This window comes from Phascolarctos cinereus, unplaced genomic scaffold, assembly GCF_003287225.1.
Source record: "Phascolarctos cinereus isolate Bilbo 61053 unplaced genomic scaffold, phaCin_HiC Scaffold_726;HRSCAF=1367, whole genome shotgun sequence".
Lineage (NCBI taxonomy): Eukaryota > Metazoa > Chordata > Mammalia > Diprotodontia > Phascolarctidae > Phascolarctos > Phascolarctos cinereus.
The window spans coordinates 41,837,582-41,860,680 of NW_027556098.1; the positions used below are offsets into that span (position 1 = coordinate 41,837,582).

Sequence of the window (23,099 nt, forward strand, 5' to 3'; positions counted from 1 at the left end):
CATTTAACTAGATCCAAATCTACCTAACTGAACTATTATTTAATGTATCTATTTGCATCTTGTTCTCAAGAATAACATAAGAATAATTGTCAAAACATTTTGCTAAAAATTAAGTAAATTATGAGCAACTAGGTGGTGCAGTGGATAGAGTTCTGAGCCTGGAGTCAGAATGACTCATTTTCCTGAGTTCAAATCTGCCCTCAGACACTAGCTGTGTGGCCTTGGGCAAGTCATTAACCCTGTTGACCTCAGTTTCCTCATCCGGAAAGTAAGCTGGAGAAGGAAATGGCAAATCACTCCAGTATCTTTGCCAGGAAAACCCCAAATGGGGTCACGAAGAGTGGGACATAGCTAAAAATGACTGAACAACAACAAGGTAAACCATATCTAGAGTATTCCCCTGAATTACCAACTAGAAAAATCTGTCAGAAATTATTATTCCAACATGATCTATTCTTGAAACTGTCCTAGCTCTTTATGATCATTGTTTACTTACATTCTGGAATTTTGCCAAGAAACAAAATCAATTTAATTGGCAAATAGTCCGCAGTTCCCATCTTCTTCTCTCTCTAAAAAAATTCAAAACACATTTGCCTTGCCAAAAAATATTTGATACTTTCCCCTTTCTCCATCATCTTTCAAAGCCTGTGGACAGGGAGTCAACAATCATGCTCATAACTAGTGCCTTCAGAATTCACAGACATAGGATATCCAAGCCCGAACTTATCAAGCACAGCTTGGAGTTCCCTTACCATTGCATTACTTATGTTCCTTTAACTTACTTGTAAACATTTTTTTTTATCTATTCAGTCAAAAAAAATCATTCTGTTTAGCAGAGAAAATCAAAAGAGTTGAGAATCCTTGACTTCTAATACACTATCTTTGACCCAGATATCCCAAGCAGAGGTTTATCCCTTTAGTCTCATTTTTCCACAGTTTAGCTAAAAAAAAACCTTCCTCATCAGCCTTATCTTATTCTGACCTTTAGTAATCCCTTTTTTGACAGTCATGAAAAACACATTTCCATATTAGTCATGTTGTAAGAGAAAAGTAGACCAAAAAAAAAAAAAAAAGAAAAAGAAAGTTTTTTTTTTAAAGTATGCTCTGATTTGCCTTCAGACTCCATCAGTTCTTTCTCTGAAGGTGGATAACAGTTTTCATCATAATTACTTTGGAATTGTCTTGGATCATTGTATTGCTGAGAACACCTAAATCATTTACAGTTGATTACTGTACAATATTGTTGTTATTGTGTACAACATTCTCATGGTTCTGCTCACTTCACTTTGCATCAGTTTGTGTAAGTCTTTCCAGGTTTTTCTGAAAACACTCTGCTCATTGTTTCTTACTGCACAATAGTATTCCATCACAATCATATATCACAATTTGTTCATCCATTTCCAAATTGAAGGGCATCCCCTCGATTTCCAATTTTTTGCTGCTGTAAGTACTTTTGTACATATAGGTCGTTTTCCTTTTTGTTTTTTATCTCTTAGGATACAGACCTAGTAGTGGTATTGCTTATGAAAAGGTATGCGTGGTTTTATAGCCCTTTGGGAGTAGTTCCAAATTGCTCCCCAGAATGGTTGGATTAGTTCACAACTCTACCAACAGTGCATTAGTGGTCCTATTTTCCACATCCCCTCCAACATTTGTCATTTTTCTTTTCTGTTATGTTAGTCAATCTGATAAGTATGAGGTGGTACCTCAGAGTAGTTTTAATTTGCATGTCTCTAATCAATAGTGATTTAGAGCATTATTATATGACTCTAGGTAGCTTTGATTTCTTCTGAAAACAGCTTGATCATATCCTTTGAACATTTATCAATTGGGGAGTGACTTGTATTCTTATAATTTGAGTAATGAGGCCTTTATCAGAGATACTTGTAAAAAAATTTTCGCAATTATAATTACTATATATTTCCCTCCATCCCCTGCCCCACTCCCCATACTTTCTCTTATCTTGTTCCCCTCCTACTTCCTTGTAGGATAAGATAGATTTCTATACCCAACTGAGTATGTATATTATTCCCTTTTTGAACCAATTCTGATGAGAGTAAGTTTCAAGCATTGTCTGCCACTTTCCCCTCCACTGTAAAAGTTCTTTTGAGCCTCTTTTATGTGAGATTATTTGCCTCATTCTACCTCTCCCTTCCCCTTCTCCCAATGCATCCCTCTTTCTCATTTTTCCATCTATTGTTTTTTGCTTTTTTTATTTTTGACAAGGCAGTTGGGGTTAAGTGACCTGCCCAGAGTCACATACAGTCAGTAAGTGTTATGTGAGGCCGGATTTGAACTTAGGTCCTTTTGCCTCCAGGGCCAGTGCTCTATCCACTTCGCCACCTAGCTGTCCCTATTTTTTTACTTTTAACTTTGTTAAAATTGAGCTCTGCCCCTGGGGTGGAGGGGGGATTGTCCCAAGCTTCAGGTATTATCAGATCTAGTTCGGGAGCGGGAGATAGATTGTAAGTCTTTAGTTCTCCCAGGGTGGCATGATCTAAGGAGAGGTGTGGTCATGGCTATGCTGGCCTGTGTTCTGGTCTATAAGTGACCACAAGTGCTCTTTTCTGCCCTACAACTGTGACCAAGTTTCTTGCTTCCCTGTGGTCACATGCCAGTGTGCTAGTTTTCTTCTTCACCCTGGTCCTGCAACCCAGAACTACATATGGGCAATGCAACAGAGGTCTTCATTCAGTACCAGCAAAGGGCCCTCTGTAACCTCCTTCTGACCAGTCATTCAACACCCTTATCATCTGTGGACTGACAGTTCAGAAGCCACCACCACCTCAACTAATTCAGTTGTCCCCAAGACCTGCTGCTGGCTTGACTGTGTGGCCTGCATTGGACTGCACTCCATTCTCATCCCAGTGAGACAGACCTTTCCTGCCTACCTTCTAAGTTGTCTTGGGCTGGAAAATTGTTTCATCTCATCCTTTTATTGGTTCTGCCACTCCAGAACTTGTTTTGAGGCATTATTTCAATGTTTGGAGGGGAATTTGGGAAAGCCCAGTTGAATGCCTGCCTTTACTCCACCATCTTAGCTTACTTGTAGTACTCTTAATATTTTTATAGAACAATACTTTTATATTTATCTAGTCCTGTCTTATATCTTATGTCTCACTTACATGTCTTATCAAAATTTAAGTTGGTTGGTAATGTAGCATCCCCTCTAGACTGCTCCCCCAATTTTCACTCAAGCTCAAAAGCTGAATCCCCAGATGATAGCTGCTAGAACCCTACTAGTAACCCTGTGAGTCTTCACTCCTCTTTCATGAGCCCACACCAGTTAACAATTAGGCAGTAAATACAATTAGCTCTTTGCCAAGACATTTACTAAAGAGTGTTAGTAAAATCTGACATTGCAAAAGACTACACACCACCCTCATAAATCTGAGATATATGCCACCAAAAATATACATAGAATCCATGGGAAAAACACATTCAAATTTAGAATACAATGAGAACAAGGCACAGATGTTGTTTACATATGTGATAAAGGCAATTCACAGAGAGATCAAAATGCTCCCCAACTATGCTGGATGACCTTCTAGGCCTGGCTTTCTCCTCATGGGGCAAAGTATTTTTGCTAGACTCTCTGAGCCTGATCTTCAATAGGCAGCTCTCAACTCCAATACCTCCAGTTTCAATCTTAGCTTCACCCCTCAGCTGGATCTCTGTTTTTCCTTTTCCAGAAAGAGCAGAGACTCAGATTCTTAAGATCTGGCCCACTTGCATTAGTGATACAAATGTTTAGATTCCCTAAGAGTCTAGCCAATATGGTGGATCTTTAATAACACTTGTCTTTGGCTGAAAAAGAGAGAGAGAGAGAGAGAAGAGAGAGAGAGAGAGAGAGAGCAGAGACCCTTGGTTTATGATTAGAAGTCTTTCCAACTGTAACCCTTATCCCAAACAAAGTCCATTTGTCTGAGACTCTAGCCTCATTAGTGGAGATAAATGCCTGAACTTCATGAGGGCTGGGATGGAGCTGGTGAGAGGCAAGAGAGCTTCTATTCTCTTCTAGTCTTCTTTGGGACTCCTCAAGCTTCTGATCTTTGAACTTCAAGTCACTTTGGGTACTTCTGGCTTCCAGTTTCAAGAGGGGAAATGGAAGAGGCCAATCACACTTCAAGTTGCTGAAGTAATAGACTCTGGCAGAACATGAGAGGAGTAGTTTCCATCATGTCCCTATTCCCAGCTTGCTACTCTAGAGACATCAGGGAACTTCCTCTTGAGTGACAGTTAGAACTCCCTCTCATGGATGAGCTAAATTATCTCACTCCCAATGAGAGAGTGCCTTCACTCTGTATTGTCTGGTATGTATTTTCCCGATTTCTGCTTTTGTTATGATTTAGATACATGGATTTTTTTTCTATTAACTATATGTATTCATGTTGGAACTGGTATTATTTGGGAAAGGTGTGAAGTCATGGGTAAAATGTTGGGAGTTTGCTATGATTTAGATAAATGGAATTTTTTTTCTATTAACTATATATATTCATTTTGGAACTGGTATTAGTTGGGAAAGGGGTTAAGTCATGGATAAAGAGTTTGGAGTTCCCCAAAAAAATAATAATGACAGCAATCAGAAATTAAATTGAACCCAATTATTCCCTATTGACTAATAATATTTAAGGGAATAGGTTGACATAATTCTAACCCAGTACCCCATCTCTCAGGAGAGAATAGAGTGACATCTGGCCCCAATTTTCTGTTTCTCCTCTTGGCAAGAATAAAAAGTCTACCTTGGAGAAAAGAGAAGGGGGAAGAGAAGAGTCTAGAGATGTTACTTTTTGTCTAAGGAGATAAGGACAGTCAAAGTTTCCAAACAAAACTTCACCAACCAGTAAACTCATCACAATCAATGCAGAACTTCCCCAATCCTTTCCCCTTTGCGTACATAAACAGCCTAAACAATATTATCAAAGGAATGTATTGCCAGAAAAAGATGGGTCAGCCACATAAGAGGAATGAGAAATATAAAGAAACCTAGAGAAAGATCAGTACATTGGATGGGCACCTCTTCCCCTTCCTTCCCCAACTTCCTTGGACCTGGATAAGAAATACACAAGTGGACAGCAACCAAATGAGTTGTGATATACATCATTGAAGGAATCTAATATTATGCCATAACAAACCCAATAAAGTATTGTTGTGACATGGAACCAGAAAGTACCTTTAAGAACAGTCCATTTTATTAAAAAGAAAGAGAGAAAAGATAGAATCATACCAAATTACAGAACTCTTTCAGAGCCAATAAAAGAAGTGTAAGTTTTTGGTAGGTAATATAGAGCCATTGAAGATTTTTGCGCACTGCCAGGTCCATGCATCAAGGTTAATCTTTATAGCAAGATAAGTGATAGACTCAGGGAGGGAGAACTGAGTAAAATAAGGCCCAGAAATGTAAATGGCTTCCCTATGGTCCCACAGGTAGTAGATAACTGAGCCCAGATTCAAACCCAGATCTTCTGATTCTAAATCCAGTGCTGTTTCCACTATATTGTTCTAGATAATCTTTTGTTATTGTTATTCTGAAAGGACACAGTTTAGTATTCTCAGAGTTTCACTGGGAGTTTATTGATAAGCCCATATCTACACTAAGATCTTCATATGAAAAATTTTATTATTGTTGTTCTAGACCTGGATTTCATTGGTGTAAGGAATTCGTGGGGAGGAGACTCTCTCTATGAAAGCAGATCCATATTTATTTTGCAACTGATAGTTTCGTAGGGCACTGAGAAATTAAGTCACTTGTCAGAGGCAGGTTTTCATAATTATGTGACTTAATTACCTGGCAGTCAGTGCTTCCTTTTCCTTTTGCCTCCCCCTTCCTGACCTTCCTGAGTCATTTCTCTCATCTTTCTTTTTATTATAAGGGGTCTGTATGGTACTGCTCTGCATTACCAAATGCTTCCTTACATAAGTAAGACAATTTCTCATTAGTCCCACAAAGATCTGTATTCTAATATTCAGGATTCCTGTACCACCCAACTATCCTCTGGTGGCCATGTCTTATAAATTCATGGAAATTTCAAAGATATAGTCCCTGGAAACTTCTCTTTTCTTTCTATCTACTCATTGTCTCTAATATGGTTGATTTGCCTTGGACAAACATACTAGCTAGATACAAATTAGTTCTATCTATTTTGCTAAATAGATTGCCCTAAACTGGTATCTAGATATTCCTCACCAATGCCCTCGCCTCACACTCTGAAAGTGATGTGGCCTAGGACCACAAGGCACAGACTTCCATTTATTGAGCCTTAAGTCTCCATATTGTTCTCAACAAAGGTATCATTAGATTGACTTTTCTTCTTCTACAGTTTCTCTTTCCGGGATTTCTTGGATCCCTAGTTTGCTTCTTGGCAGAGTGAAATAAAAGAAATACCTTGGGACCCATGAACAATCAATAACTTCTTTACTCAATTTACCTTCCTTTGTTCAGGGTGATGAATCATTGCTCATCTCCATAGGGAGTTTACTAGCATTTAACTTCACATCAGAAATACATCTTGAATCATAACACACTGGGAATTTTCATTAAGTAAAATACAGAACCAAAGTCAAGAGGTTTCCTGATTTGTTTAAACACATAATTATATATACATAATTAAGACAGGGATGTAGGTTAGATGGTGGGGGGGGAGGGTGGAATTACCTTGCTTCCTCCCTTTGCCTTGTATTTTGGCTTGAATTCATTTGCATGTTAAACTAGAAAGGATTATGAGAATTTTGAACCCTAAGTCACATGGTCAGGTAGACCTAGCTTTAAGTCCTGCCTCTGAGTTTCTGTTTGACTCCAAGCAAGTCAGTTGACCTCTCAGTATTCTAAGAAATTTTATAAATTGAAGAGCAAATATCAACCTGCATTGATAGACAGAGGTCTGTTTTTTTTTTAATTGATACAGCTATCTTGGACAATGTACTATGATCTCTGCCCCAAAGACAATTATGATAATAATAATAATCAGATAATCTTTGTCACAGAAATCCATCAAACTTTGGTTTAAAAATTCCAAAGATGCTCTCTGGTTTAACATGCAAATGAATTTGAGGGGGGAAAAGATAAGTAAAGGAAATAATTAGGGACCCTCACACTGGCAACAGAGTCTCTGGTTTTGAGTTTTGAAATGAAGAAAATAGCTGATTTGTTTCTCTTGCCCACTTCAATTCCTTAATTTGACGACAAATGCATTTCAAAATAGGTGATTATATGATAATCCTGGCATAGTACTGAGGAGAAAAGGAAATACACACATAGATTTATGTCTGAAAATAAAAGATTTATTACAAGAGATTCTTTCCAGACAAATGAAGACTCAAGAATGATAGAGGTAGAAGTGAGAGGCTCTAGTCCTCCAAATCTGCTTCTGAATTGTAGGGGTAGTATGGCAGTTCTAAAGATGGCTCCCAGCTTTTTCTTCTTTTGTACAGGAAAAGTTGTGTTGCTGACATGTATTAGAGATATTCCTACCTTTTCAAAGTTTTTAGAACTGATCCAGAGTGCCCGAAAATATTTGTATTTAATATATTTCTTGGTTATTGGTGAGAAGCAAGATGTTATCTGCTACTTCTACTTCCAGAAGTTTGTTTTGGTATCTTTGGGTTGAAGTAGATAAGAATTCAAAAGTGAGATTAACCAAAACTTAATTAACAAGAGGGTTATGGAGGGGTTTATTTGTAATGTCACATACAGTGAAGCTATCTGGGACCAGATAGATACTTTATATTATGAAGTTATTACTGAGCAAAGGTCTTCTTGGCTGGGTTCAAGGATGAAAGCAAAAAGAAAAGGAAATTAACACTTACAGGATAGATGCCAATATTCTGGCAAGTGCCAAGAAAATGGCCTTGGCCTAATTCTTTCAAGTGAGTAAGCAAATATTTGTTTCACTCCTTGGAATGCTAACTCAGATCCTGCAGGGGAGGGGTAATAGACCTCCCATACACAAAGGTCTTAACAATGGATAGAGGCCTTTATTCTTTCCATAACTTAGCATAAGTGTGTACATATAGCAAACAATACTGAATCATTTACATTCTCAAAGTGAGTAAGGATAGTACTTAGCCAAAAAATTCTAGAAAACAAAACCACATCACTTATCAAGAATAAGGTATATAACTACAGACCAGATATTATGGAAAGCTCTGCACAAATTTAAAGGGGTTTTTTTGGCTCTGACACAGTCCAACCTATGCAACCCTTGCATAATACTTCAGTGAACATTAATCAAGTGCATACTGCTTCCTCTCCACATGACATTCACACCATTTGCCCCACCTTAAGATGACACTACGCTGAGGATAATTGGTGAGACCCTATCTGGAGCTGTCATATCTTGAGAAGGCTCAGCTCAACTTCTCAGTCTCTATTTTGGCTTACTCTCCTTTCTGCTCTACCTCCACCATTCTGCTGCATCTCCAAACTGGTTGACTGACCCTCCTTTAGCCCACCTTTATACATCCCCTTCCTGAAATCCTTTATGTTTTGCCCTTTCCTGCTAGAATGGAAGCACCTTGAGAATAGAGACCATCTGGTTTTCTTGTTTTTGTATCCCCAACACTTAGCAGAGTACCTAGGACACAGAAAGCCCTTAATGTGTGCTCTGCATGTCTATCTATCTATCTATCTATCTATCTATCTATCTATCTATCTATCTATCTATCTGTCTGTCTGTCTGTTTATCTAAAAGAGTATGAACTCAGGCCGCCCCTGGATTCTATGAAAAAAATAATATATTAAATATGGACATTTAGGGTACTCTGAATCAGTCCATAGACAAAAGTTCAACACCAACTTTTTGTTTATACTTTATAGCACCATATAGCAGGTAACAAAAATGTTGAGGAGGGAAGATGGAATGATAGGCACACATTGTTAGTGGAGCTATGAAATTGTACTACGATTTTGGAAAGCAATTTGGAATCATGAAAATAAAGTGACTAAAATATCCATACCCTTTGAACCAGAGACTCCATTATTGGGGTTATACAATGAGGAAGCCATCAGTAAGAGAAAAGTCCCCCATACTCCAAAATATTTATAGCAGAACTTTTTGCAATAACTAAAAATTGGAAACAAAGTAGAAGCCCATTAATTGGGGAATGGATAAACAAATTATGGCACATGAATGTAATTGAATACTACTATGCTATAAGAAATGATGTGATAAATAACAGAGAAGCACAGAAAGATCTATATGAACTATGAAATAGTGAAGTATGAAGCAGTGAAATATAAAATGACCTAAGCAGAGCCAAGTAAACAATATACACAATAAACGTAACAATGTAAATGGAAAAAATGGCACACCAAAAAAATCAAAGATAAACGTAAAACAATTTGAAAGATCAAACAAGACTTGAATGAAGAAAAGATACATCCCACCTCTCCAAACCACCCCTTCATGGAGGTGGGAGGTCACTGTTGGAGATCTGTAGGGTGTAGAGGGCCACAGGCTGTTCAAGAGGTCTCACTGATGGGTGAAGGCCCCTCTCCAGTGCTGATCTTTGAGCAAAGGTCACCTGGTTCGATGCTCCATTGTATGGATCTTTAACAATCTTTAACTCCCCTAGTTATTGTATGGTCATTAGCAGTCTATTCTGGGATTGGAGTCAGATAAGCGCACAGGACGAGCATTCACTGTCCTTGAGCACAACATGGGCTATAGTCATTGTAACTTGAGAAAGAGTTCCTGTTATTTTACTATATAAGTGCTTTGCTAAAAATAAACGGAGTTGCTTCCATCTTGTCTCCCGCTTCATCAATGCGCATTCGAGATAGAAAATCAAGCTGGTCTTGATTCATCAGGTGATTGGGAAATCCTAGGCCCTAGGTAGGCTCTATAGCCAAGTGAACTAGTTGTGCACAACAAACCACACATGTTAGATTTTGAACGAGGCATCTGACTTTTTCAGGGTATCAATCAGTTGTACTCACTTTTTTTCCTTTCAAAAAAAAATACTGTCATATGAGATGATTCTCTGGGAAGGGGAAGAGAAGTGGTACATGGAATACTATGGCAATGTGGAAAATAATAATAAATTGATAGTAGATAATTAAAAACTTCTTTTTAAAAGAGTCTATTTTGCTTTTGACAATGCCGCCCTTATTTTACCTTCCCTCTGAATCCTCTCTTTTCCCTCACTTCTTTCCTTCCTGTTTCCTTCTTGGGTAAGATATATTTCCATACCCAGCTGTGTACTCTTCCCTCCCATAACCGGTTTAGAGAAGAGTGAGGTTCAAGTGTTGTCCACTGCCTGCCTCACTACCCCCTCCTTCTTGTCTAAACTCCTCTTTTTGTATCCCATTTATGTGAGATAATTTTCCCCATTCTTCATCCCCCCTTCCTCCTTCTCCTAGTGCATTCTTTTCCCCACCTATAGATTTTTCAGATTCTAATTACTCTCTTTATGATACCTGGTGTTGACAAAGTTGTAGGGGGGCTGTATGTATCATCTCCTCACAAAAAAAAGTAAAGAGTTTAAATTTTAGTCCTTTATGACTTTTCATTCATATTTAGCTTTTTATGCCTTCTTTGGCTCCTGTGTTTGTATGTTCAATTTTCTACTCAGCTCTGGTCTTTACAGGAATACTTGGAAGTCCTCTAGTTCATTATAAATCCATTTTTTTCTTATAAAATTATACTCAGTTTTGCTGGGTAGGTTATTAGTTATAAGCCTAGATCCTTTACTTTCTGGAATATAATATTCTAAGCCCTCCACTGATATTATAGTGGCTACTAAATTTTGTATGATCCTGATTGTGGGTTCCTTAGTATATGAATGTTTGCTGGTTGTTTGCAGTATTTTTTCCTTGACCTAGTTGCTCTGTATTTTGGCTTTAATCTTCCTGGGAATTTTCACTTGGAGGCTTCTTTCAGGAAGTGACTTTACCATCTGGTTCTAGAATTTCCAGAGTTTTCTTTTATGATTCTTGAAATATGATGTCTAGATTCTTTTTTTTCCCACATGGCTTTCAAGAACTCCAGTGATTCTTAAGTCAGCTCTTAGACCTGTTTTCCAAGTCAGTTGTTTTTCCTATGAGATATTGCATATTTTCTTTGATTTTTTTCATCTTTTGGCTTTTTAAAAAATTTCTTAATGTCCCATGGAGACGTTAGCTTCCATACGGGCAATTCCAATTTAACCACTGTCCCAAAGTCCATTTGTATGGGACTCTCTCCTTATTGGTAGAGCTGAATTTCTTGCCCTGTGTGAGGAGCAGAGTGGAGTTTGCGAGACCAAAAGAGTTCCAGCCTTCTTGGGAACTCTTCAAGAAAGAGCCCAGTAGCTTCAGACTCCTCTGGCTTCCAACTTTGACAGGGAAGATGGAAGAGGCCAACTTCAGGCTGCTAAAAATAAAGACTCTGGGAAGAGGCTGACAGTTGTGGGTAGCCAAGAAAACTAAAGCAATTCTATTTTGTGTGTAATTCCCCACCCCACGCCCATGCAATCTTCTTTTCTGCTGAAACAGGAAGGATAGACCTATCTGTACAGGGTCACAAGAGATAACAGGCAGGTGTTACAGTGGTTAGACTGTCAGCCCTAGAGTCATGAACACCTGAGTTCAAATCTGGCCTCAGACCCTTACTAGTTATGTGACCCTGGGCAAGTCATTTGACTCTGTTTCCCTCAGTATCCTCAACTGTAAAATGAACTGGAGAAGGAAATGGCAAACCACTCCAGCATGTTTGTCAAAAAGAAAAAAAATCCCAAATTGGGTCACAAAGAATCAGACACAATTAATCAACTAAACAATACAAGGGATAACTAAAAAAAGAGCCTTTCCTGTTACTAACCCCAGCAGTAGTCCCTGTGCAATCTAGAGGTACCCCATACCCAATTTACCACCTGCCTAAATTGAAATCTATATAAGCTTTGTCCTTTTGTTCCTTCAGGGGGTCTCTGCCTATGCAGCTGGGACTCCCTTGCTGGTGATCTCAATAAACCCTTGATAATTGTAGGTAGAAAAGTAACCAAAGTGTTAGTAACCAAAGTAATCAAACCATCTTGTAAAGTTCCTCCATCTTTTCCTGTCCTCATCCACCTCTCCGTTCTTCCCCTTTTTATGACCTGAGCACTTATCAACAGATACCACTTCTTCCCAACGCTATAATGTTTTAATTGTGTGCCTTTCAAATAAAGATGAAACGACCTGGAGCCACCTTGAAAGTCCCTCATTTTTTAACCTTCGTGTATAAAAGCTAATCTCCCCGACCATAATCACAATCGTAGCCCCATCCTAATGACCTATGCCCAATACTCTGGGTGATTATAATTTGTTAACCTCAAAATTAATCTCTTTGAATGGAAGGCAATACCAAATCTGCAGTTTTTTATATTACCTCATCTTTGCCCTCCTTGGAAATTGTCATGTACTTGCTGCCTTGGGGAGGAACTGAGATGCAAATGTCTATATCATTATGAAAGTTAAAAACTGGAGCAGCTAAGTGTCGTGGTGGATAGAGCACTGGCCCTGGATTCAGGAGGACCTGAGTTCAAAGTTCAACTCCGGCCTCGGACACATAACACTTACTAGCTATGTGACCTCACTTAACCCCATTGCTTAGCCAAATATTAAAAAAAAGAAAGGAAGAAAGTTAAAAATTAAAGCTGGTCCACCTTGAAGCCATTGCTAACCTCCTGTGATGGGAATGGGAAGCTACTGCTTAGCCTTATCTAAAAAGCCTCAGGCCCACATGGAAAAGGGTGAGAACTATCACACAGACAAAAAAGAGAATTGATCTGGCTTTTTGAGTAGTCTGAAATGAAAGAGGAAAAGGTTGTAATGAACTGGGAATTGCCACAACTGGTCTTTAAAAATGAATTTATATTGATGATAATGGGCTCTCTTTTTTTGAAGTACTAACAGCATCAACCAGACAGGAACTGGTCTCTAACCTGTGGGTGGCCAGAGCCAAACAAAGCAGGCCAGAGACAGGATGTTCAGGAATCAAACACAAGATTAATTTCAAAGTGAGGAAAACAGCTTGCAAGCAAGGACAAGTGCCAGAGCCCTGCCCCTAGTGGGGGGACCTGAGGCATTATGGGGACATCTCATATGACTCAATGACTGCACAGTGAGCTGTAGCCCTGACAACAATGTGACAAGTCTGATTCATAGCATGACTTTGTGACTGGAACATGGGTACTGCAGGTGCTTGTCCAAGCTCAGAGACCACCTGATGCTGGCATGAAACAATTCTGGGATTTCGCTGGGACTCAGATCATGCAGAGGGTGAGCACAAAGGATTGTTGGTATGCCAAGCTCAGGGCACAGCTTGCTTGCTGGGCCTTACTCTAGAAAACAGGATGTCTTCTAATATCTTGACAACAGAAATGGCCCTTAGATAAACTGAGATTTAAATGTTACCATTAGCGATTCTAAATCTGTGTTTGGTTTGATTGAAGTCTGTCCTGCAGAAAATCAGGATGTGGTCCAAGTGTGTTCCCCTATCAAGATAATTGTGATAAGTGAGCGCTTAATGTAAAACTACATTTGCTATTTGGCATTAAAGCATGATATTACTAGGAAATGCATAGATCAGGGATCAGGGAAACCAGAGTTAAAATCCAGTCTGAGAAATGATTAGCTGTGTGACTTGTCATCAGCCCTATATTTGTTGATGTGTGCTTTCTCAAATGCCTGCCTCAGCAAAGTGAAGGTTTAAACTCAAACATCTCTGTGTTCCTTTTGTCATGTCATCTATATTTGAAATCAAATTAGCCTTTTCCTGAAGTCACCATCACACACCTTTGAATGTTTCCTGTTTGTCCATTAACCCATGGGTCTGTTTGTGTTTCTCTGTCTTCAGAATCTTTGTCAATGTAATTGTACACACCATTGTTAACCGTTCTGATAAACTCTGAGCTTTCAAAAAGATCTGCTTTCCCGCTTACTTCCCTGAACAGGTCTAGTTTGTGAATGTAAGGATTAGTTTAACACTCTTAGAATCAAGGGAGATAAGAACAACTTTTTTCCCCAGAAAAAAAAAGTTCCTGGTTTTACAGAGAGAAGAGAAAAGCTAAACTTAGTGACAAGAGAAAAGTTAGCTTGTAAGGAAATGTTGGAAATTTTAATTGTATGCTTGGGAGTTTTACAAATTAAAGTGAAGTAGGAATCAATTTAGGAATAACTTTTGAATTGGTGTACATTTTGAACTTATAAATTTTGCTATAAATTATGAGACTCATTTTATAACAGATTCAGATTTATTATTTTATAACTAAAAGGAAGACCTCAAGATGTAAGCCCCCGGGGGCAGCTAGGTGGCTCAGTGGACAGAGTACTGGCCCTGGAGTCAGGAGGACCTGAGTTCAAATCTGGCCTCAGACACATAACACTTACTAGCTGTGTGACCCTGGGCAAGTCACTTAACCCACATTGCCCAACCCCCCCCAAAAAATGTAGCCCCTCCCTGTTCTTGTGTCTGGTGTCTCTCACAGAGAAAGAGAGAGAGGGAGAAGAGAGAGAGAGAGAGAGAAGAGAGAGAGAGAGAGAGACAGAGACAGAGAGACAGAGAGCCTGTTTCCATAGCAACTCAGTAGCAAGGCCCCACTCCCTCGAGCAGCCCAGCACCTAACCCCACACCCAGCAAGGCCAACAGGGAGGCCCCACCCCCAAGTACAAGCCAGAAGGCACACCTAGCTTCCAGAGAAAGCAAGCTGCTAAATCCTGAAGCCCAGTGAAAGCCAGCAGTAAGACTCAGAGCCCCAGCACACATTACCTTTAATTTTTAGTTTAGAGATTAATTGATAGCCTCCTACCTGTCCTAAGCCACATGGCCCCTCAAGAAGAAATTTAAGCTAAATTTAAATTAAAATGAACTAAAAACTTCTTCCCTTTGTTTAACTAGAATTTGGATAAACAAATTAAAATTAAGATTTATGAAAACTTTTCCCTTTGTCTAATCAGGCTAATGTGATTTTTATTACATTTGCTAACTTTTCTCACCTTCTGATCTCCCAACTGGAGAAGTACAAAAGTTTCAGGGAACAATATAAGAGCAGGGCAAGAATCCCAATCATTTTTACAGTAGGCTATGCAAAAGTGCTTAACTATATGTAAGGCTGGAGCCCTTTTAGTTTACCTATTTGTTAAAAACATTTCTATGGCAGATAACCTGGTTGGTATAGAATGTCTATTGAGACAGGAAACAGGAAAGGATGGGTAGGAATGGAAGGAGAGATCAGATCCCAGCCCCACCATTTCTCCAGGTGATCACGTCACCAATTTTAAAGGCTGAGTAACTACTCTTTCTATGATAAGGTATTCAGTAGAAATTTAACAACTGTTTACTGACTAACTGAAGCTGAGTGTGGAAATGAATTTCGTTGTAACTCAAAGAACCAGCAGCTCATGGGTAAGTTTACTTCATGCTTCCTTCTTATCCCAAAAATCCACTTGTGAATTTTTTTTTTTGGCTAGGCAATGGGGTCAAGTGACTTGCCCAGGGTCACACAGCTAGTGAGTGTTATGTGTCTGAGGCAGCATTTGAACTCAGGTCCTCCTGATTCCAGGGCCAGTGCGCTATCCACTACACCACCTAGTTGCCCCTTGCTTATGAACTACTAAGAACAAGATCTAGCCAGATTTGGGAATTCCCAGCTCTCTAATGATATTCTGTTCCCAACAAATTGCCCACGCCAATCAGACCAATGTGTTTAAAACCATAAAAATAAGTTTTTGTCTTTTAAAACACACTTTGGTCAAGGATTTTCTATAGCAGCTTTAAATGTAATCACTTTAGAATTTCAGCAATGTATGTTTGAATTAACTCTATAGCTTGGGAAAGGAAGGTTGTAGCAAGGCATTGGTTTGAAACATTACGTGCACTCTGGGATATGGTTGGAAGGTAAAGGGAAGTTGTGCAGTCTGAGTAATGGGCTGAAAAGATCTAGAAAGAGAAATAAAAGCTGGAGGGAAAATACTGAAGGCAGATAGGAAGGTTTGGGGACAAAGAGGGAGATACACTCTGCACACAGCAGGGAGGTGACAGCTCCACGCTTCTCCTGGCTCTGGACAGGATGCCCCTGTGCCAGTTTCAAATGGTGTAAGCATGTCAAGAAGGCATGGGCATGTTTGACTTCCATGTAAGTAGATAGATTGAGAATGAAAATTGTGTAGCTTGATTTGAAAGGCAATACAGAATGAAATAGAGAATTAGGAGAAATTTGACAAGCAAGGTGCTCCCAAGTATGGTCATTAAAATCTCTATATGTTGTCACTTTAAAAATCTTTTGCAGTGGGTTATTAAATTTATATATATATATATATATATATATATATATATATATATATATATACACACACATATATATAAAATATACATGTATATATGCAAATATAATGAAATCCTTGAATAAAATAGTCCTTGTATAAAATATATACAAAATACTTAAAATTATAAATTGAGGTTCTATATGATATGATTTAGAAAATAGATCCATATGTAATTGGATTTGCTCTGGTCACATTCGAAGTGAAATTTTTATTATTATTATTATTATTATTATTATTATTATTATACTATATCAATTAGGAAACTTGTTAGCTGTGTGATTTAAGTCAAGTTACCTTAGTTATATGATTTGTAATCTGTATAAAGATAGTGCCTAATATTAATTTGATAATTCATTGTGTTAAGAATATTGTTAGACAACTTTCTGGTGCTAAGATGGCAGAGTGAGGAAGAAACCCTCTGAAGCCCTTTAAAATTCTCCTCCAAACAACAAGAAAACCACTTCAAAATTGATCAAGGAGCAGGGAAGCAACTTACCCAGCCCAGCAGGAAAGGTCTGTCTTACTGAGGTGGGAAGGGATCAAGGTCCAAGAGCAGCAGCAGCTGTGAGCCTCAGGGAGCCAGAAGCAAGGCTCTAAGCCTGGGACAATCCACCAGTGAGGTCCTACCCTCCTGCAACCCAGCAGCCCCCTAGGCAAGTGAGGAGTCTCTGCAGCCCAGCAAGGCCCCTCCAGAGTAACCTCAGGTGCCACCAGCTAGACCTTGACCCAATTGCTGAGCAGTAGTGAAGCACTCCCTGGGGCTGGCCAATAGCAAGACCTAACCCCTGGGGCATACTCAGAGAAAGAGAGAGAGAGAGAGAGAGAGAGAGAGAGAGAGAAGAGAGAGAGAGAGAGAGAGAGACCCTGTTTCCATAGCAACTCAGTAACAGAGCTCCACCCCTCAGGCAGATTAGCAACAAGATCCCTCCTCCAGGGCTAGCCAGCAGACTGTTAACATACCAGCCCAGCAGCAAGACCCCACCCCTGGAGCAGCCCAGCACCTAAACCCATACCCAGCAAGGCCAACAGGGAGGCCCCACCCCCAAGTACAAGCCAGAAGGGACACCTACCTTCCAGAGAAAGCAAGCTGCTAAATCCTGAAGCCCAGTGAAAGCCAGCAGTAAGACTCAGAACCCCAGCACAAAAAGTTTGGTACAGTACAAGAACAGACCCAATTCTCACATAAAAACAAAAACAAACAAACAAACAAACAAACAAACAAAAACACCAAGTCACAAAAAAAGGCAGAAAAATTAATTAAAAAAAAAGAGAAAGAGAGAGCTTGACTATAGAAAAGTTACTATGGTGATAGGAAGGATCAAGGCATAAACATAGAAGAAGACAGTAGCATCAAAATGGCTATATGTGAAGCCTCAAAGAAAACTGTAATTTGGTCTCAGGCCCAAAAAGAATTCTTAGAAGAGCTTAAAAAAGATTTTTAAAAGTGTAGTAGAGAAGTAGAAGAAAAATTGGGAAAAGATATGAGAGTAATGCAAGAGAATCATGAAAAAAGAGTAAATAGCATGGGAAAAGATACATAAAATTTTACCAAGGAAAATAGCTACCTAAAAAATTGAATTGGCCAAATGGGGAAGGAAATATAAAAGATCATTCCTTAAAAATTAGAATTGAACAAGTGGAAACTAATTACTCTATGAGATGTCAAGATATGATAAAACAAAATCAAAAAAGTAAAAATATGTGAAATTTCTCATTGGAAAAATGACTGACCTAAAAAACAGTTCCAGGAGAGATAATATAAGAATTATTAGATTACCTAAAAGCCATGATAAAAATTTTTTAAAAAAGACTAAGACAGCATCTTTTAAGAAATTATCAAAGAAAACCATTCTGATGTATTAGAACAAGAGGGCAAAATAGAAATTGAAAGAATCCAGCAATCACCACTTGAAAGAGATCCCAAAATGAAAACTCCCAGGACATTATAGCCAAATTCCAGAGCTCATAGATAAAGGAGAAAGTATTGCAAACCCCTGAAAGAAATCTCAAAATGAAAACTCCAAAAAACATTATAGCCAATTCCAGAACTCACAAATCAAGGAGAAAGTATTGCAAACAGGCAAAAAGAAACAACTCAAATATCATGGAGCTACAATCAAGATTACACAGGATTTGGCAGCTTCCACATTAAAGAACCAGGTGGTTTGGAATATGATATACCAGAAGGCTAAGGCTTTAGGCTTACAACCAAGAATCACCTGCCCAACAAAATTGAACATAATCTTTCAAGGGGAAAAATAAGTATTTAATGAAATAGAGGACTTTCAAGCATGTCTAATTTAAAGACCAGAGCTGAATAAAAAATTTGACCTCCAAATACAAGATACAAGGGGAACATAAAAAGTGAGAGAGAGAGAGAGAGACAGACAGACAGACAGACAGACAGACAGACAGACAGAGACAGAGAGACAGAGAGAGAGACAGAGAGAGAGAATATAAGAAATTAAGTAAGGTCAAACTGTGTATATTTCTATATGGCAAGCTAATATTTGTAACTCTCAACAACTTTATTACTATAAGAACAATAGGAAGGAGTATATGTAGACAGAGGGTGTGGATATAAGGTGACTTTGATGGGATGATACCAAAAAAAAAAAAAACAAAATAAAGGGGTGAGAAGGAAAATTGCATTGGAAGAAGAAGGAGAGGGGAGATTGAATGGGTTAAATTATCCCACATAAAAGAGGCATTAAAAGCTATTATAATAGAGGGGAAGGTGGGAGGTGGGGGGTGGCAGGCAAAGCTTAAACCTTACTCTCATTAAAATTGGCTCAAAGAGGAAATAACATACACATTCAGTTGGATATAGAAATCTATCTTACCCTATAAGGAAATGAAAAAGGATAGGGATAATAAAAGGGGCATAGGGGATTGATAAAAGGGAGGGTATATTGGGGAAGTCAGTGATAAGAAATAAAACACTTATGAAGAGAGAAATAGTGGGGGGTAAAAGAGAGAGAGAAATAAACAAAGGAAAAATAGCATTGAAGGAAATACACAGTTAGTTATCATAACTGGAAATACAAATGGGATTAGCTCACCTACAAAATGGAAGCAGACAGCAGAATCCTACAATATTTTGTTTGCAAGAAACACATTTGAAGCAGACAGATACACACAGGGTAAAGGTAAGGGGCTGGATCAAAATCTATTATGCTTCAGCTGAAGCAAAGAAAGCGGAAGGAGCAATTATGGTCTCAGACAAAGTGAAAGCAAAAATAGATCTAATCAAAAGAGATAAAGAAGGAAGCTATATACCATACACAATAAAGTCATATCAATACTAAACATGTATGCACCAAATGATATAACATCTAAATTTTTGAAGGAGAAGTTGAATGAGTTACAGGAGGAAATGGTTAATAAAAGTATGGGGACCTCAACTTGCCCCTCTCAGAACTAGATAAATCTAACCAAAAAATAAACAAGAAAGAAATTAAGGAGGTGAATAAAATTCTGGAAAAATTAGGTATGATAGATCCCTGGAGAAAATTGAATGGCATTAGAAGGGAATATACCTTTGTCTCAGCAGTACATGGCACCTACACAAAAAAAAAATGACCATGTATTAGGACATAAAAACCTCACAACCAAATGCAGAAAAGCAGAAATAGTAAACACATCCTTTTCAGATCATAGTGTAATAAAAATTACATTCAATAATGGACAATGGACAATAGAAAGAGAAATTAAAGATTAATTGGAAATTAAATGATCTAATACTAAAAAACAAGTGGGTCGAAGAACAAATCATAGAAATAATAATTTCATTAAAGAAAATGACAACAATGAGACAACATACCAAAATTTAGGGGATGCAGCCAAAGTGGTACTTAGGGGAAAATTTATATCTCTAATTGTTTACATCAACAAAATAGGGGAGAAAGCAGATCAATGAATTGGGCATGCGACTAAAACATCTAGAAAAAGAACAAATTTTAAATCCCCAATTAAATAACAAATTGAAAATCCTGAAAATCAAGGGAGAGATTAATAAAGTTGAAAGTAAGAAAACCATTAAACTAATAAATAAAACTAGAAGGTGGGTTTATGAAGAAAACAATAAAATAGATAAACCATTGGTTAATTTGATTTTTAAAAATGAAAGAAGAAAACCAAATTACTAGTATCAAAAATTAAAGGGGTGAATTCACCACCAATGAAAAGAAAATTAAGACAATTGTTAGGAGCTATTTTGCCCAATTATATGCCAATAAATTTGACAATCTACATGAAATGAATGAATATTTACAAAAAAAATAAATTACCCTGCTTAGCAGAAGAAATAAATTACTTTAATAGCCCAATCTTCAAAAAAGAAATTGAAGAAGCCATTAATGAACTTTCTAAGAAAAAATCCCCAAGACCAGATGGATTCATGAACAAATTCTACCAAACACTTAAAGAACAATTAATCCCAATACTATATAAATTATTTGGAAAAATAGATGAAGAAGGAGCCCCACCAAATTCCTTTTACAACACAATTATGGTGACGATACCCAAACCAGGAAGAGCCAAAACAGAGAAAGGAAATTATAGACCAATTTCCTTAATGTATATTGATGAAAAAATTGTTAAATAAAACATTAGCTAAGAGATTACAGTAATAGAACACAAGGATCATATACTATAACCAGGTGGGATTTGCATTAGGAATACAGGGTTGGTTCAATATTAGGAAAACTATCAACATAATTGAACATATCAATAACAAAACCAACAAAAATAAGATAATTATCTCAATAAATACCAAAAAAAAGCCTTTAACAAAATACAGTTGCCATTCCTATTAAAAATACTAAAGAGCATAGAAATAAATGAAGTTTACTTTAAAATGATAAGTAATATTTATCTAAAACCATCAGCAAGCATTATCTGTAATGGGGAGAAGTTAGAAACCTTCCCAGAATAATCAGAGGTGATGCAAAGATGCCCATTATCACCTCTATTACTTAATATTGCACTAGAAATGTTAGCTATAGCAATAAGAAAAGAAAAAGAAGTTAAAGGAATTAGGATAGGCAATGAGGAAACAAAACTATCACTGTCTACAGACAATATGATGTTATACTTAGAAAATCCTAAAGAATCAACTAAAAAACTACTTGGAATCATTAACAAATTTAGCAAAGTTGCAGGATACAAAATAAACCTACATAAATCATCAGCATTTCTATATATTACCAACAAAGTCCAGCAGCAAGAGAGAGAAAGAGAAATTCCATTTAAAATGCCCGTAGACAATATAAAATACTTGGGAGTCCGTCTTCCAACACAAACCCAATAACTATATGAACACAACCATAAAACACTTTTCACACAAATAAAGTCAGATCTAAACAATTGGAAAAAATTCAATTGCTCATGGGTAGGCCAAGCCAATATAATAAAAATTACAATTCTACCTAAATTAATCTATTCAGTGCCATACCAATCAAACTATCAAAATTATTTTATAGAGCTAAAAAATGATAATAAAATTCATCTCAAAAAACAAAAGCTCAAGGATATCAAGGGAATCAATGAAAAAAAAATGTGAAAGAAAATAGTCTAGCTATACAAGATGTCAAACTGTATTATAAAGTGGTAATTACCCAAACAATCTGGTACTGGCTAAAAAAGAGAGTGTTTAATCAGTGGAATAGATTAGGTACAAATGATATTATAGTAAATGACCATAGTAATCTAGTATATGATAAACCCAAAGATCCAAGCTTTTGGAACAAAAACTCATTATTTAACAAAAATTGCTTGGAAAACAGATAACATTACAGCAGAAACTAGGTATAGACCAACATCTCACACTGTATACTAGGATAAAGTCAAAATGGATACATGATTTACACATGAAGGGTGACACCATAAGCAAATTGAGAGAGCCTGGAATCATTTATCTGTCAGATTTATGGATAAGGGAAAATTTTAGGACCAAAGAAGATATGGAGAACATCACAAAATGCAAAACAGATAATTTTAATTATATAAAATTTTAAAAGTTTTTGCACAGAAAAACCTAATGCAACCAAAATTATAAGGAAAGCAGAAAATTGGGGGGAAATTTTGTAACAAGTGTCTCTAATACAGGCATCATTTCTTAAATATATAGAGAACTGGGTCAAATTTATAAAAATGCAAGTCATTCCCCAATTGATAAATGGTCAAAGGACATGATCCAACAGTTTTCAGACAAAGAAATCAAAGCTATCTGTAGTCATATGAAAAAATGCTCTAAATCACTATTGATCAGAGAAATGCAAACTTTAAAAAAAGACTCTGAGGTACCACTTCACACCTATCAGAGTGACTAATATAACATACACAAAAAAGGAAATGTTAGGTATAGGAGGGAATGTAAGAAAACTGGGACACTAATGCAATGTTGGTGGAGTTATGAACTGATCCAAACATTCTGAAGAGCAATTTAGAACTGTGCCTAACGGGCTATAAAGCTGTGTATACCCTTTGATCCAGCAATACCAATACTAAGTCTATATCTAAAGACATCCCCAAAAAGGGAAAAGGATCTATTTATACAAAAATGTTTGTAGCAGGTCTTTTTGTGGTGGCTAAGATATGGAAATCAAAGGAGTGCCCAACAACTGAGGAATGGCTAAATAAGCTGTGGCTTATGATTCTAATGGAATATTATTGTGCAATAAAAAATGACAAGCAAGATGATTTCAAAAATATCTGGAAAGACTTAAATTAACTAATGCATGGTGAAGTGAACAAAACAGGAGAATGTTGTACACAGTAACAGCAATATTGTTCATTGAAGAATTGTGAACAACTT

General features: G+C 37.4%; 1 protein-coding gene across 1 annotated transcript in view; it reads right to left on the reverse strand.

Annotated features, from left to right (window-relative positions):
• Window positions 1-17,065, reverse strand: part of B3GALT5 (beta-1,3-galactosyltransferase 5) — a 70,902-nt gene extending 53,837 nt beyond the window's left edge. The window contains exon 1 of the mRNA XM_020973917.2: window positions 16,779-17,065. The gene's annotated coding sequence lies outside the window, so the exon portion shown is untranslated. The remainder of the gene's footprint in view (window positions 1-16,778) is intronic.
• Between the last annotated feature and the right edge of the window lie 6,034 nt (window positions 17,066-23,099).